Raw genomic sequence first — 15,583 nt, 5'->3', positions numbered from 1 at the left:
TATGATTTCTTTCCTTCGGCTAACTTTGGGTTTTATTTGTTCTTCCTTCTCTAGTTCCTTTAGGTGTAAGGTTAGATTGTTTATTTGAGATTTTTCTTGTTTCTTGAGGTAGGCTTGTATAGCTATAACCTTCCCTCTTAGAACAGCTTTTGCTGCATCCCATAGGTTTTGGACCATCGTGTTTTCACTGTCATTTGTCTCTAGGTATTTTTTGATTTTCTCTTTGACTTCCTCAGTGATTTCTTGGTTATTTTGTAACGTATTGTTTAGCCTCCATGTGTTTGTGTTTTTTACGTTTTTTTTCCTGTAATTCATTTCTAATCTCATAGCGTTGTGGTCAGAAAAGATGTTTGATATGATTTCAGTTTTCTTAAATTTACTGAGGCTTGATTTGTGACCCATGATGTGATCTATGCTGGAGAATGTTCTGTGCGTACTTGAGAAGAAAGTGTAATCTGCTGTTTTTGGATGGAATGTCCTATAGATATCAATTAAATCTATCTGGTCGACTGTGTTATTTAAAGCTTGTGTTTCCTTATTAATTTTCTATTTGGATGACCTGTCCATTGGTGTAAGTGAGGTGTTAAAATCCCCCACTCTTATTGTGTTACTGTCAAATTCTTCTTTTAGAGCTGTTAGCAGTTGCCTTATGTATCGAGGTGCTCCTATGTTGGGTGCATATATATTTATAATTGTTATATCTTCTTCTTGGATTGATCCCTTGATCATTATGTATTGTCCTTCCTTGTCTCTTGTAAAATTCTTTATCTTAAAGTCTATTTTATCTGATATGAGTATTGCTACTCCAGCTTTCTTTTGATTTCCATTTGCATGGAATATCTTTTTCCATCCCCTCACTTTCAGTCTGTATGTGTCCCTAGGTCTGAAGTGGGTCTCTTGTAGACCGCATATATATGGGCCTTGTTTTTGTATCCATTCAGCAAGCCTGTGTCTTTTGTTTGGAGTATTTAATCCATTTACGTTTAAGGTAATTATCGATATGTATGTTCCTATGACCATTTTCTTAATTGTTTTGGGTTCGTTTTTCTAGGTCCTTTTCTTCTCTTGTGTTTCCCACTTAGAGAAGTTCCTTTAGTATTTGTTGTAGAGCTGGTTTGGTGGTGCTGAATTCTCTTAGCTTTTGCTTGTCTGTAAAGCTTTTGATTTCTCCGTTGAATCTGAATGAGATCCTTGCCGGGTAGAGTAATCTTGGTTGTAGGCTCTTCCCTTTCATCACTTTAAGTATATCATGCTACTCCCTTCTGGCTTGTAGAGTTTCTGCTGAGAAATCAGCTGTTAACCTTATGGGAGTTCCCTTGTATGTTATTTTTCGTTTTTCCCTTGCTGCTTTCAATAATTTTTCTTTGCCTTTAATTTTTACCAGTTTGATTACTATGTGTCTCGGCGTGTTTCTCCTCAGGTTTATGCTGCCTGGGACTCTCTGCACATCCTGCACTTGAGTGACTATTTCCTTTCCCACGTTAGGGAAGTTTTCATCTATAATCTCTTCAAATATTTTCTCGGGTCCTTTCTCTCTCTTCTTCTTCTTCTGGGACCCCTATGATGCGATGTTGTTGCATTTAATGTTGTCCCAGAGGTCTCTTAGGCTGTCTTCATTTCCTTTCATTCTTCTTCCTTTATTCTGTTCCGTGGCAGTGAATTCCAGCATTCTGTCTTCCAGGTCACTTATCCGTTCTTTTGCCTCAGTTATTCTGCTATTGATTCCTTCTAGTGTAGTTTTCATTTCAGTTATTGTATTATTCATCTCTGTTTGTTTGTTCTTTAATTCTTCTAGGCCTTTGTTAAACATTTCTTGCATCTTCTCAATCTTTGACTCTATATTTTTTCCGAGGTCCTGGATCATCTTCACTATCATTATTCTGAATTCTTTTTCTGGAAGCTTGCCTATCTCCGTTTCATTTAGTTGTTTTTCTGGGGTTTTATCTTGTTCCTTCATCTGGTACATAACCCTCTGCGTTCATCTTGTCTATCTTTCTGTGAATGTGGTTTTTGTTCCACAGGCTGCAGGATTGTAGTTCTTCTTGCTTCTACTGTCTTCCCTCTGGTGGATGATGCTATCTAAAAGGCTTGTGCAAGTTTCCTGATGGGAGGGGCTGGTGGTGGGTAGAGCTGACTGTTGCTCTCAAGGTTGCCTTCTAATGGATAAGAATAGCTAACATTTATGAAGCACTTCCTATGTTCTAAGCTGTTCACTTTCTGAACTCATTGATTCCTCACCACAACCCAATACAGTATGTTTGTATGGTATTATCTCCATTCCGCAGATGAGGAAACAGAGAGGATAATTAAGTTCTTTGCAGCCTCACAGCTGATAAGTAGCAAAGCTATATTTCAAACTCAGGAAGTTCTGCTCAAGAGTCTGAGTTCAAACTGCTCCACTCCACAGCCTCTCTACCAGGCCAGTATTCCAACACCAAGAGTCAAAGCTGGACCACATGCATGCAAAGCAGGAATCCTAACTGCTAGATGACTCAAAGATTTGGGCCAGAAAACCTGCAAGATTGCTCTTTCCATTTACTTGATACTGAACATAAATTGGTAGCCTGGTGCTATGGATGGAACTGTGCCCCCCCCCCAAATTCATATATTGAAGCCCTAACCCCCACTGTGATGATATTTGGAGATCAGGCATTTAGGAGGTGATTAAGGTTAGATGAGGTCATGAAGGAGGAGCCCTCATGACAGGACTAGTGTCCTTATAAGAGAAGATACCAGAGAGCTTGCTTCCTCTCTCCATCATGTGAGGACCCAGTGAGAAGGTGGCTGCCTAGAAAATCAGGGAGAGGGTCATCACCAGGAAGTGAATCAGCCAGCATATTGATCTTGGACTTCCAGCCTCCAGAAATTTGAGAGAATAAATGTCTATTGTTTAAGCCACCCAGTCTATGGTATTTTGTTATGGCAGCCCAAGCTAATACACCCAGGCACAGCAAGATTTGGGGCAGTGAGTACTCTCTAAAACGTCCTGTATTGTTTGACACAAAGTATTGTGTTATAGCACCACATAAGCGTTAGCTCTAATTACCCACTAGAATGGTTAAGCGGAATTCAAAAGGGCAGAAATCATCAGGACTGCTGAGAACCTGACACACTGCCAGGCAAATCAGGAGCGTTTTGGTTAGTGAAATTGCCCTAGGATTCTTCTATGGAAATCTTCCATCAATATGGTAGAAAGAAATGTGTGGGAACAAAAGCAAAAAAGAACCCTGAGATTTGGAGATATAACGATAGAACTTGCTCACATTTTTGTTAAATGCTTACTATATTGTAAAAATGCACTACCTCATCTAATCTTTGGTACAATCTCATTCAAGCACATATCCCATCTCTCCCATTCATTGTATCAGCTCACTGAGGTCAGGGGGTCTGATTTGATTACCTTTTCACTTCCCAGCCGTTTCAGTTATGAGGATCTGCCCACAAGTGAGGATCTAATAAAAGTAGCTGATCGACTGCCATCAATAAACTGCTTTGGGAATCTGTTGGTGATTTTGTATGCTTTCACCCAAGACCAGATTAATATCACATTTACAGGTAAACTAACCATTGTCATTTCTTTAAGGCTTAATTAGTGCTCAATACTGTACTAAATGTTTTCCATGCATTATCTCATTTAATCCTTAAAGTATGAATTAAGTGCCCTCATTACAATCTGTATTTTTCAGATGGGAAACTGAGACTCAGAGAGGTTTAGAAAAACTCCCCAAAGTCACTCAGCTAATAAATGACAAAGCCACAGGTCTCTCCAACTCCAAAGCCAATTTTATTAACCATAGGGGTTAAAGTGGAAATTATGCCCTATGAGAATTTGTCTCATTGAGTGAGCAATTTTTTAAAATTTATTATCATCAAATTATTTTTAACAGCTTTATTGAAGCATAATTGAAATACAGTAAATACCACATATTTAAAGTGTACAACTTGATTAGTTTTGACATATGTATGCACATGTGAAACCATCACCACTATGAAGATAATGAACATATCCATCAACCCCTAAAGCTTCCATGCCCTTTGTAAGCCTTCATCCCAACTCCTATCTGCCCTCTACCCCATCCCCAAGCACAAATTATTTTTTGAATGTTCAAGGCAGTAACTTAGGAAAGGCTGTCCTTGCCCAATGATCATACTGTCTCTGTCCCTAATATACTAGGTTCATTTGATTAGTGTCACAATTTGCTGACTTGTGACTTGGGATTCTCAATGCTCAGCTTCAACTTCAGGCTGACATCCAGGCTAACTAAACTAAGAACAGTGATGATAAATTCTCTGAGTTAGAAAGCTAATCTAAGAAATCAGCTGTATTGATTGATTTCTTCTTTTTTAGACCCAAAAGATGCAGGTTATTCATCAGATAGACCGAAACCCTAGGTATCCTTTTGGGCTTCTGTGTATTAGGAAAAATAAGTTTGGCATTTATAAGCTTTTGAAAAATCTCTAATTTACCCAGCAGAGACATTCCCAGGCTATGACAAAGGTAGCAGAGCCAGTCAGCAGCTAAATTCACTTTTTAAATAAAACCTACCCTACCTATTTATTTGATGAATGAATCTAGAAGTGATAGATTGCCACCAAGTTCTTAGAAAATGATGCATAGTAGCCCTAAAGGGGTTTTCTTTATCAACTCGATTTATCTATCAGCTTTGCTCATTTGCTCATGTGTGTCCTTCACCCATACGTTAACCTAACATTTTCACTCTAAATGGGGAGAAAATACTGGGAGTGTTGGAGGATTATGTGAACGTCTGGACCCTAATAGACCACTGCCTTTGTTCACTATCACCCATCCATCCAATTCCCAGCCCTATTGATGAAATGGGATGATGAGCAAAGAAGATTAATAAATATTGTTTAAGTGGTGAGATAATTCGAAACAGTGTAACATAAGGATTAATCTAAATGGTACAGCTGATATGCCATAGGAGTACAGGAAAGAGAGGTCACTGTGCACTGAGGTGGTCAGAAAAGGCTTTTTGAAGTAGTAACTGGGGATGGGCCCAGAGAAGGAAGAAGTATTCCAAATGCATCTAGTCTCTGGGATGACCACTGGGTTAGAGGCAGGAATGCGTGTAGCAAATTCAGTGGGTATACAGGAAAAGAGAGCATCCCCAGTGTTCAGGGTTGAAGGTATCTAATGGCCCTGCATTTCTGACCTAGAAGAGATAGAGACACAGGAAAGGAAAGAGGAAAGAGACAGACAACTGATGGGGGTGAGAGAGTAGTTGCCAATTAGTTCTTCTGTCTTTCTACCACAATAAGTGGCAATCAGATGTCTGGGTCTTCTAATTTCAGACAAGCCCTTGTCTACTCATCAAAGATAAAGAAGTTCAGCTTAGAGCAGTTTCTATTAGCAGCAACAGTTAGTGTAAAAGAAAAAGTAAGCAAAGGAAGGAAATTGTGCAGGGAAAACATTTTCCCTTGACTTTCCTTTCAAAAGATAGAAGTATTCCATGGTGGGGAAATATCCAAGACAATTTGACCTCTCTGTAGCAGGACATCTGGTAGTCAAGCACTTCTGATCCTCAACTCCTACATTAAAGGCAGGACACAGTTTATGCAGGAGTCCAGAAAGCAATGAATCATTTAAGAGAGCTGAGTCCATCTTCACTTGTTTTCATAGATACTCAGTGTTGGAATAAATCTTAAAGGTGGTCTGCTCTGATCTCCCAGGGGAAATTTTAGTTAAAGTGAGGTCCTGGAGGTCATCTTGTTTATCTTCCTGTCTCAGGGCCATTTAAATATAAACCATTTATCCCAGAGAAAAGTGTGAAGCCCCATCCCATGAGAATTTTGAGAGTGTTGCGACCTTCCACTACTGAATTCCTCCTTTTATCTTACAGCCACAGAATTTAGAGCTTAAATGGACCTTAGGGACTACCTAGTCTAACCCTCTCCATTTAAAAAAAAAAAAGAATATTTTTATTTCAGAAAATTATTTAGCAAATATAAAAAATTAGTAATTAAAATTTTTTTTAATTTAGAGCAGAACATTACAGATAAAACTGATGACCTCCTCTCAATCTGGGACACCTCCTTGTGCCCTCCCTTTCCCCTCAAAGGAATGAACTATTACTAGTTTATGGATTTTCCTTTCAGACCATTTTTGATACTTCTACATACATAAAAACATGCAGTATTATTTTTGTGTGTTTTAACTTGTTTAAAAAGTATCATACAGTATGCATCTGACTTTCTTCATTCAGCATTGTTTTGAGATCTACATCATTCCTCTTAACTGCAGTTCAATATTCCATTGTGTGAAAGTACCTCATGTTCTTTATCTAATTCCCTCTTGATGGACATTTACAAGTCTTCTTTATACAGAGAGAACTGAGGGTCAGAGAAGTTACAGGATTGGCCGAATGTATGTTTTTGCGCAACTGGAACCAGAAGCCACGTCTTAGGTGAGGGGCAGATGAATTTCTCAACCGTTGGCTGTCCAGGCTCATTGATGACAGTCTTAGTTTGGATAGTTTTATTGCTGTGTATTCAAGTTAACTAATGTTTTCTTCTTCATAATCTAATCCCTTCTTCTTCACCATTTATCTCATTCAGTGTAGTACTCACCTGAGACACTGTACTTCTCATTGCTAGAAGTCCAATTTGTTTCGTTTTTATATCTTCAATATCTATACTTAACATATCTTAAAATAGCTTTACTGAGATATAATTCATATATGGTGTGCATACAAATTGCTCATTTAAAGTATTCAATTCACTGTTTTTTTAATATATTCACAAATATGTACAACCATCACTACAGTAAATTTTAGAACATTTTCTTCACTTCAAAAAGCAACCACATACACTTTAGCTATCATCCGCCAAGTCCCCCATCTCTCTCAGCCCTAAGTAACCATTAATCTACTTTCTGGCTCTGTAGATTTGCCTCTTCGGAACATTTCATCAAAATGGAATCATATATTATGTGGTATTTTTTGACTGGGTTCTTTCACTTGGCATAATGTTTCAAGGTTCATCCATGTTTTTGCATGTATCAGTACTTCATTCATTTTATGGCCGAATAATATTTTATAGTATAGCTATAACCATATTTTGTTTATCCACTCATTAGTTGATGGACATGTAGGTGGTTTCCACATTTCAGCTATGATGAGCAATGCAGCTATGAATGTTCGTGTACAAGTTTTTGTGTGAACATATGTTTTCATTTTTCTTGAGTATATACCTGGGAGAAATATTGCTAGATCATATGGTAACTCTATTTTTAACCATTTGAGGAACTGTCAGACTGTTTTCCAAAGTGGCTGCTCCATTTTACATTCCCAACAGCAGTGTATGAAGATTCTGATTTTTCCACATCCTCATCAACACTTCTTATTATCTTACTTTTTGAGTATAGCCATCATAGTGGATGGGAAGTGGTATCTCATTGTTGTTTTTATTTGCATTTCCTGATGACTAATGATGTTGAGCATCTATTCATGTGCTTATTGGCCATTTGCATATCCTCTTTGGAGAAATGTCTATTTAAGTCTTTTGCCCATTTTTTAAATAGGTTATTTGTCTTTTTATTAGTGAGTTTTGTGGTCTATATATTTTAGATACAAAACCCTTACCAGATATATGATTTGCAAATATTTTCTCCCATTCTGTGGGTTATCTTTTCACTTTCTTGGTAGCAGCCTTTGAAGCATAGAAATTTTCAACTTTGACAAAGTCTAACTTATTCATTTTTCCTGCTGTTGCTTGTTCTGCAATCCTTTGCCAAATTTGAGGCTATGTAGATTTACCCCTATTTTATGTTCTGTGAATTTTATGCTTTTAGCACTTACATTTAGGTCTTTGGTTCATTTTGAGTTTTTTTTTTTTTAATTTCCAGTTGTCCCAGAGTCATTTTATAAGACTATTCTATCCATATTGAATGGTCTTGACATATCTGTCAAAAATTAATTTACCAGAGACACATGGTTTATTTCTGGACTTACAACTCTATTCCCTTGATTTATATGTCCATCCTTTTGCTGGTACCACAATTATGGTAACAATAATTCTAATTATCGTTGCCTGGTAGTAAGGTTTGAAATAAAGAAGAGTGAGTCCTCAAACTTTGTTCTTCTTTTTCAAGATGTTTTTGGGTATTCTATGTCCCTTGCAATTCCACATAAACTTCAGGATGAGTTCATCAGTTTCTACAAAGAGCCAACTGGGATTGGATAGGCATTGCATTGAATCTGTTGATCATTTTGGGAAACATTGGCATCTTAATATAAAGTTTTCTTGTCTATGAACATGGGATATATTTCCTTTCATGTAGATCTTTAATTTATTTCAGAGGTGTTTTTTAGTGTACACTTCTTGAGGTTTCGTTAAATTTATTCCTAAGTATTTTATTCTTTTTGATGTTATTATAAATGAAATTGTGTTCTTAATTTCATTTTTCAAAATGTTCATTGCTAATGTATAGAAATACAATTGATTTTTTGTATTGATCTTATATCCTGCAGACTTGCAGGTTTTGCTTATTAGTTCTAATAATTTTGTGTGTGTGAGGATTCCTTATAAGTTTTTTTTATACAAGATCATGTCATCTATGAATATAGATAGTTTTACATTTTCCTTTACAATCTATTTTTTCTTTTTCTTGCTTAATTAATTGCCCTGGCTGGAACCTCCAGTATGATGTGGAATAGAAGTGAAAAAGAATCTTGTCTTTTTTCTGACCTTAGGGAGAAAGCATTCAGCGTTTCATCATTAAATGTGGTGTTAGCCATGGTTGGTTGGTTTGTTTTTGTAGACATCCAATCCAAGCTGAGTGCATTCTATTCTATTCCTAGTTTGTTGAGTGTTGTTATCATAAGAGTGTGTTGGATTTTGTCAAATGCTTTTTCTGCAACTAATGAGATGTTCATGTGGTTTTGATCTTCATTTTATTAATATGGTGTACTACATTTATTGATTTTTATATGTTAAACTAACCTTACATTCCTGGGATAAATCCCATTTGGTTATGGTATATAATCCTTTTTCTATGTTGCTGAATTCACTTTCTTAGTATTTTATATTCCTAAGGGATATTATTATGTAGTGTCCTTTCTTGTGATGTCTTTGTCTGGTGTTGGTATCAGGTTAATACTGACCTCATAAAATGAGTTGTGAAGTGTTCCCTCCTCTTCTATTTTTGTGACGAATTGGTGTTAATTATTCTTAAAATGTTTGGTTTGTCAATTTTGTTAAAGTTTTTGCAGAATCAACTTTTGGTTTTGTTTGTTTTCTCAATGGATTTTCCATTGTCTATTTATATCCACTCTAATGTTTATTATTCTCTTCCTTCTGCTTCCTTTGTGTTTATTTCCTCTTATTTTTCTAGTTCCTTATGGTAGAAGTTTAGGTTATTGATTTGAGATCTTTCTTCTTTTATAATATTGTTGCTTATAGCAATAAGTTTCCTTTGAGTATTACATTAGCTGAATCCCATTTATCTCAGCATGTTGTATTTTCATTTTCATTCATTTCAAGATACTTCATTTCCCTTATGATTTATTCTTTGACCCATAGGTTACTTAGGAATGTGTTGTTAAGTATCAACATATTTGTGAATTTCCCAAATTTCCTTTTCTATTGATGTCTAATTGAATTCCGTTGTGCTTGGAGAACATAGTTTTTATGATTTCAATCCTTTTAAATCTATTGAGTCTTGTTTTATGGCCAAGTATATGGTCTGTCCTGGATAATGCTCCATATGCATTTGAGAAAATGTGCATTCTGCTGTTGTTGTTATGTTAGGTCTAGTTTGTTTTTAGTCTTATTCAAATGTTCTATTTCTCTGTTGATATTCTTCCTCCTTGACCTATTCATTATTGAAGGTGGGGTATAGTATTAATAACTCTATGATTGTTGAATTTTATATTTCTCTCTTCATTTCTGTCAGTTGTTGTTTCACGTATTTTGGTGCTCTGTTATTAGGCACATATATGTTTATAATTGCTATATCTTTATGACCCTTTCATTATAAAATGTCTCTCTTTCTCTCTAGTAACATGTTTTGTTTTAAAGCCTATTTTATCTAATATTAGTAAAACCATTTCAGCTTGTTTTTATAATTATTTGCAATGGTATATCTTTTTTAACCCTTTATTTTCCATCTATTTGTGTCTTTGAATCTAAAATGTCTCTTATAGACAGCATATAGTTGGATTTTTTCCATTCTTCCAATCACTGCCTTTTATTTGAAATGTTTAATGCATTTACATTTAATGTATTTACTGATAAAGTAGAGTTTATGTCTGTCATTTTTCTATTTGTTTTCTACATGTCATACCTTTTTTGTTCCTCTATTCCTCCAGTATTGCCCTTTCTGTGTTAAATAGATATTTTCTAGTCTACCACTTTAATTCTCTTTTGTTTCTTTTACTATATTTTTGAGTTATTTTATTGGTGGCTGCTATAAGGGATTTACATCTTAACTTTAAAAAATTAACGTGGATTAGTAGCAACTTAATTTCAACAGTAATACAAACTTTCTTCCAACATACTTCTGCTCCCTCCACTCTCCTTTTGGCTATTATTGTCAAACAAATTACATATGTATATGTTATTAGCCCATGGACACATTTTTAAATTATTGATTTATGAACTTATGTTATAAATCAAAAAGGAGAAGAAAAGAGTTACAACCAACATACATTTGTAGTATCTTTTTAATTTACCTATATAGTTCCTTTACTAGTGGTCTTTATTTTTTTCATAAGCATTCAAGTTATTGTGTAGTATCCTTTTATTTCAGCCTGAAGGAATCCCTTTATTACTTCTTCTAGGGCAAGTCTAGTCAGTCTTTGTTCATCTGGGAATGTCTTCATATCTCCTTCATTTTTGAAGGATAGTTTTGCTGTATATAGCATTCTTTGTTGACAGTCTTTTTCTTTCAGCACCTTGAATATATCTCCCACTACCTTCTGACCTCAACTCTTTTTTTTTTTGGCTGCGTTGGGTCTTTATTGCTGTGTGCAGGCTACTCTTTGTTGCGGTGCGTGGGCTTCTCATTGCGGTGGCTTCTCTTGTTGCAGCACGTGGGCTCTAGGGCACACAGGTTTCAGTAGTTGTGGCATGCAGGCTCAGTAGTTGTGGCTTGCCGGCTCTAGAGCGCAGGCTCAGTAGTTGTGGCACACGGGCTTAGTTGCTCCACAGCATGTGGGATCTTCCTGGACCAGGGATTGAACCCATGTCCCCGGCATTGGCAGGCAGACTCTTAACCACTGCGCCACCAGGGAAGTTCCTCAACTCTTTCTGATGAAACTTCAGTTGTTAATCCTATTGAGGAAACTTTATGTAATGGATTGCTTCTCTCTTGCAGCTTTCAAGATTCTCTCTTTGTTTTTTGATCTCTGACTGTGGTGTGTCTAGGTTCTTTCAGTTTATTCTATGTGAATTTTGTTGGGCTTCTTGGATATGTAGGTGATGTTTTCCCATAAAATTTCTGAAATTTTTGGTCATTATTTAAAAATATTTCTTCTGCCCCTTTCTCTCTCTTCTCTTTTTGAGACTATCATTATGTGTAAATTGGTGCACTTGATGGTGTCCCACAAGTCTCTGAGGCTCTGTTCACTTTTCCACATGTTTTATTTTCTTTCTGTGCTCCATACTGGATAATTTCAATTGACCTATCCTTCAAGTTCACTGATTCTTCTTTGGTCAGCTCAAAATCTGCTGTTAAGCCCTTCTAGTGGACTTTTCATTTCAGTTACTATACTTTTCAGCTTCAAATTTTCTGGTTTTTTTTTTTAATTTCTATCTCATTATTGATATTCATTGTTTGGTAAGACAGTGTTATCATACTTTTCTTTAACTTTTAGACATGGTTTCCTTTAGTTTATTTAACATGTTTATAATAGCCAACTTAAGTCTGTGTCTAGGAATCCAATTATGGGGCTTCCTTTGGGACATTTTCTATTGACTAGTTTTTTTTCCTATATATGGGCCATACTGTCCTGTTCCTGTGTGTGTCTAGAAATGTTTGTTGAAAACAGGACATTTCAAATAATATTTTTCGGCAGCTGTGAAAATTATATTACTCCCCTATCCAGCGTCTGATGCTGTTGTTTTTTGTTGTTTTTTTGTTGCTGCTGTTTGTTTATGTAGTGAATTTCCTGGACTAATTCTGTAAAGTTTGTATTCTATGTTGTATGTGTCCACTGAAGTCTATGCTCAGTTAGCTTAGTGGTCAGTTAATAATTAGACAGTGGTTTCCTTAAATGCTTTGAACTACTAATTCTCCCAGCTTTTGCCATAGGGCTCTGTGTGTGTTGGGGCAAGCCTTCAATGCCATGGGAGGCAGTTAATAATTATGCCTTAACCTTTACTTTAGTTGTGCAGGGCCTCAAGGTCAGTCTTATGTGAGAAGGTAGGCTTTTCTCAGGTCTTTTCTGGGCATACACACAGCACTGAATGTGTATCACCTTTTAGGTTCCGAGAAAATTTTCAGAGATCTTCAAAGACCCTGATGGACATCTCATTCCCCATATTTTACGTTTGAGTTTTTGATCCGTCTTTTGTTTGCCCGAACTAACTCAGGGAAATATAGTGTTAAACAATCGCAGCTGATTTTTTTTTTGACAGCCTGGGGATAGGGCTTTCCTCACTGAGAAAGCCCTAAAGTAAGGTCAGATAAAGACAAACCCTGAGAATGGAGCTTTTCCAGAGATTTGCTAGGCAGAACAAATAGTGACTGTTCTCTGGGGATGGGCATTTGGTGAGCTCCAAACCCCTTCTGTCATCTGTAATGACCACTATGCTGCTGACTTTTTCAGTTACTGCAGTTCTGTGGTTGCAGGTTTTCAGGGCTACTGTAAATGTGGAGAATGGGCAATGGGACTAGAGCAAGTAAAATGCTCTCTGTTCCTATCGAGATTTAGCTGTTTTTCTGGAATAAATGCTCCTCAAATTGTTGCAAGCCTTTGATTAATTTCCAGAGCTCTGAGAATGTCACTTTTAACATTTTTTTTTTTTGCCAGTGTTCTCATTGATTTTATGGAGGATCATATTTTCAGAGGTTCTTACACCATCATGCCAGAAGTGCTTCTCCCATGCTAGGTATTATCATACTCCTATAAATATTCTTCAGCTTTGTTAGGGACACAGGTAGTATACACCGAAACAGAATGATCCTTTCCAGTCCTACTTTTGAAATTTGTTATATGGTACCAGAGACTTGTTTAGTCTAGGGCTAATTATTTTTCATTACCAAGGTAAGACCTTTCTCCCCAGTGCCCCATAATATATGAAAGTTTCCAGTCTGGCTAGTAGCAATAGGATCTATTCCCCTTTCTGTGTGAACACCAGGTAATGTTCCATCAACCTTTCTGGTGGTTCTTTCTCCAGCCTTGAATTGTCTTCTTATATACATGTACTGATCAGTGTTCTCCTTAATACCTATGGAGAACCCTATGCATATATTTGGAGTTCTCTTTTTCCGGAACTCTGTCTTTCTTGACCAGTACTCTATCCTGTGATCTCTAGCTGCCTTGCTTTCCCTGTACTCTCAGCTCTATCTCATCACAGGGAGTCTACCAGGCTCTGCCTCAGTTTCCTCTCCCTATACTATGGCCTGGAAACTCTCTGAAGGCAGTAATCTTGGACAATCATAGAATTCTCCTCACTTGTTTCTTATCTTCAGAGATAACTGTCCTTCATTGCTGATGCCCAGAGACCTGAAAACCATTGTGTCATATGTTTCATCTCATCTTTTGGTTGCTTCAAGTGCAAGGTCAAATTCAGCCCCTGTTATTCCATTTTGGCCAGAAGTAGATGTCCCTGCATGACATACTTTTAAGTTTAATCTGCATTATTAACATTTTCTCCATCATTTCTTTTTTTTCCAGTTTTTTGAAGTATAATTAGTTATCATTTAAGTTTAGACCATCAACAAAACAATAAATCTAGCCCTGATTTATAGCATTTTGCCAATTTGTGTGGTGGTGTAAATACTCTCACTATGGCCAATTTTAAGCTACTAACGTGTAATAGTTCCACCATTGAGATAAAATAGATATAAATATCCTCAAGAGTATAGATTACACTAAAATATAGTAAAGTAACTAAGAAGTGATGAGTTTTAAGTAACACTTTGTTTTAAAAATAATTTATTTAATTGTAAGTTGATATAATTTAACTTTTAATAATAGCTGTATTTAAAAACCAGCTTTAAAAATTCCTGATAATTTAACAATGAGTTCTAGTGAGATAGTATGAGCCATCTGCAGTACACTACTGCCTCTATCACTATGAAAGAGACAGATTAGAATCACTATAAAAGCATCACTATAAAGCAGTGTGCAAGGAGCAGAATTCATCTACCTAGGGACAGGTATGCAAGCCCCCTGCTCACCAAGGGTGTTAGGCCACCCTAACAAATACTGTACATAAAGCAAACCTTTTCCTCTCAAGAACAAAAATAGCTATCCTCAAAATTACATCATTAAAAATTCATTAGTAGGGGTCTTGAAGTCTTTTCAATTTCTAAGAATCCCATTTTAAAATGGCAAGGTATTTCCTGTGAGTGGTAATACATTAAGCCTTTTAATCAGCTAACACCTTTATGGATGTCAGGCAGCTAAGTGAGAAAAAGGCTCTGTGACATTGGCCCATAGGCTCTGTGCTTAGCACAGGTAGTGGGGTTAGATTTGGGAGAGAAATAAAAAAGGGAAAGTACAAATACCCCCCCAAACTGCCTTTTTCAGTCTTTCAGAAAGTCAGCTCCAATATATCTGCATGTGGGACTGCATAAAAGACTAGCCAGTAACTTCTCCTATCTTGGACTGACTACCTACAATACTAGCAGAGAACACTATATGAGCTGCTGACCAGTCTGTATTGCCCACCCCCTAAAGAACATTCTTATATTAGGGAAAACAAATGAAAGAAGAAAATGACAACAAAACCATCCATAAACTTCAAAGGTTTAAAATACCTTTACAAAATAAAATGAAATACCCTTACAATAGTAGCCATGCCATAATATATCAAAGCTAGGAATGTCCAGTGGTTCATGTAAGTGAAGAAAAGAAATACTGTAATGAGAAGCCAGAGAAAAATGAGGAAGAATAATTTGCTATCAAAAACCAGGTTTGTCATGAAATTATCATTTTTTATTTCGGTTCAAAATAATATTTTTGCTCAGGATTATAAAACAAAATTATAAATTATTGATGTACAATAGCGCACTAATAAACATGTAGAATATATGCAATCTTTTTAACACCTTTGAGGAGGAAGAGTACTAAGAGCAGAGGATCAATCAAGATGGCAGAGTAAGAGGATATGGAGCTCACCTCCCACCCCTGAACATATAAAAAATATATCCACGTGTGGAACAATTCTCACTGAAAACTAACTGGAAACTGGCAAAAATACTCCTGTACAACCGAAGCTGTAAGAAACAATGCACATGTAATCAGGTAGGAAGGAAAGAAGAGCGATAAGATTAGGACCTGTGCCCTGGGAGAGGACTCAGAGGAAAAGGGAGAATTCATGGGAAGAGATCCACCCTGGGAAGAGAGCAGTGAAAGCCACAGATTGGGTCCCCCAGTCCTGGGGTCCTACACAG

This window comes from Balaenoptera ricei, chromosome X, assembly GCF_028023285.1.
Source record: "Balaenoptera ricei isolate mBalRic1 chromosome X, mBalRic1.hap2, whole genome shotgun sequence".
Classification (NCBI taxonomy): Eukaryota; Metazoa; Chordata; class Mammalia; order Artiodactyla; family Balaenopteridae; genus Balaenoptera; species Balaenoptera ricei.
Note: the sequence above shows the minus strand (reverse complement) of the source record.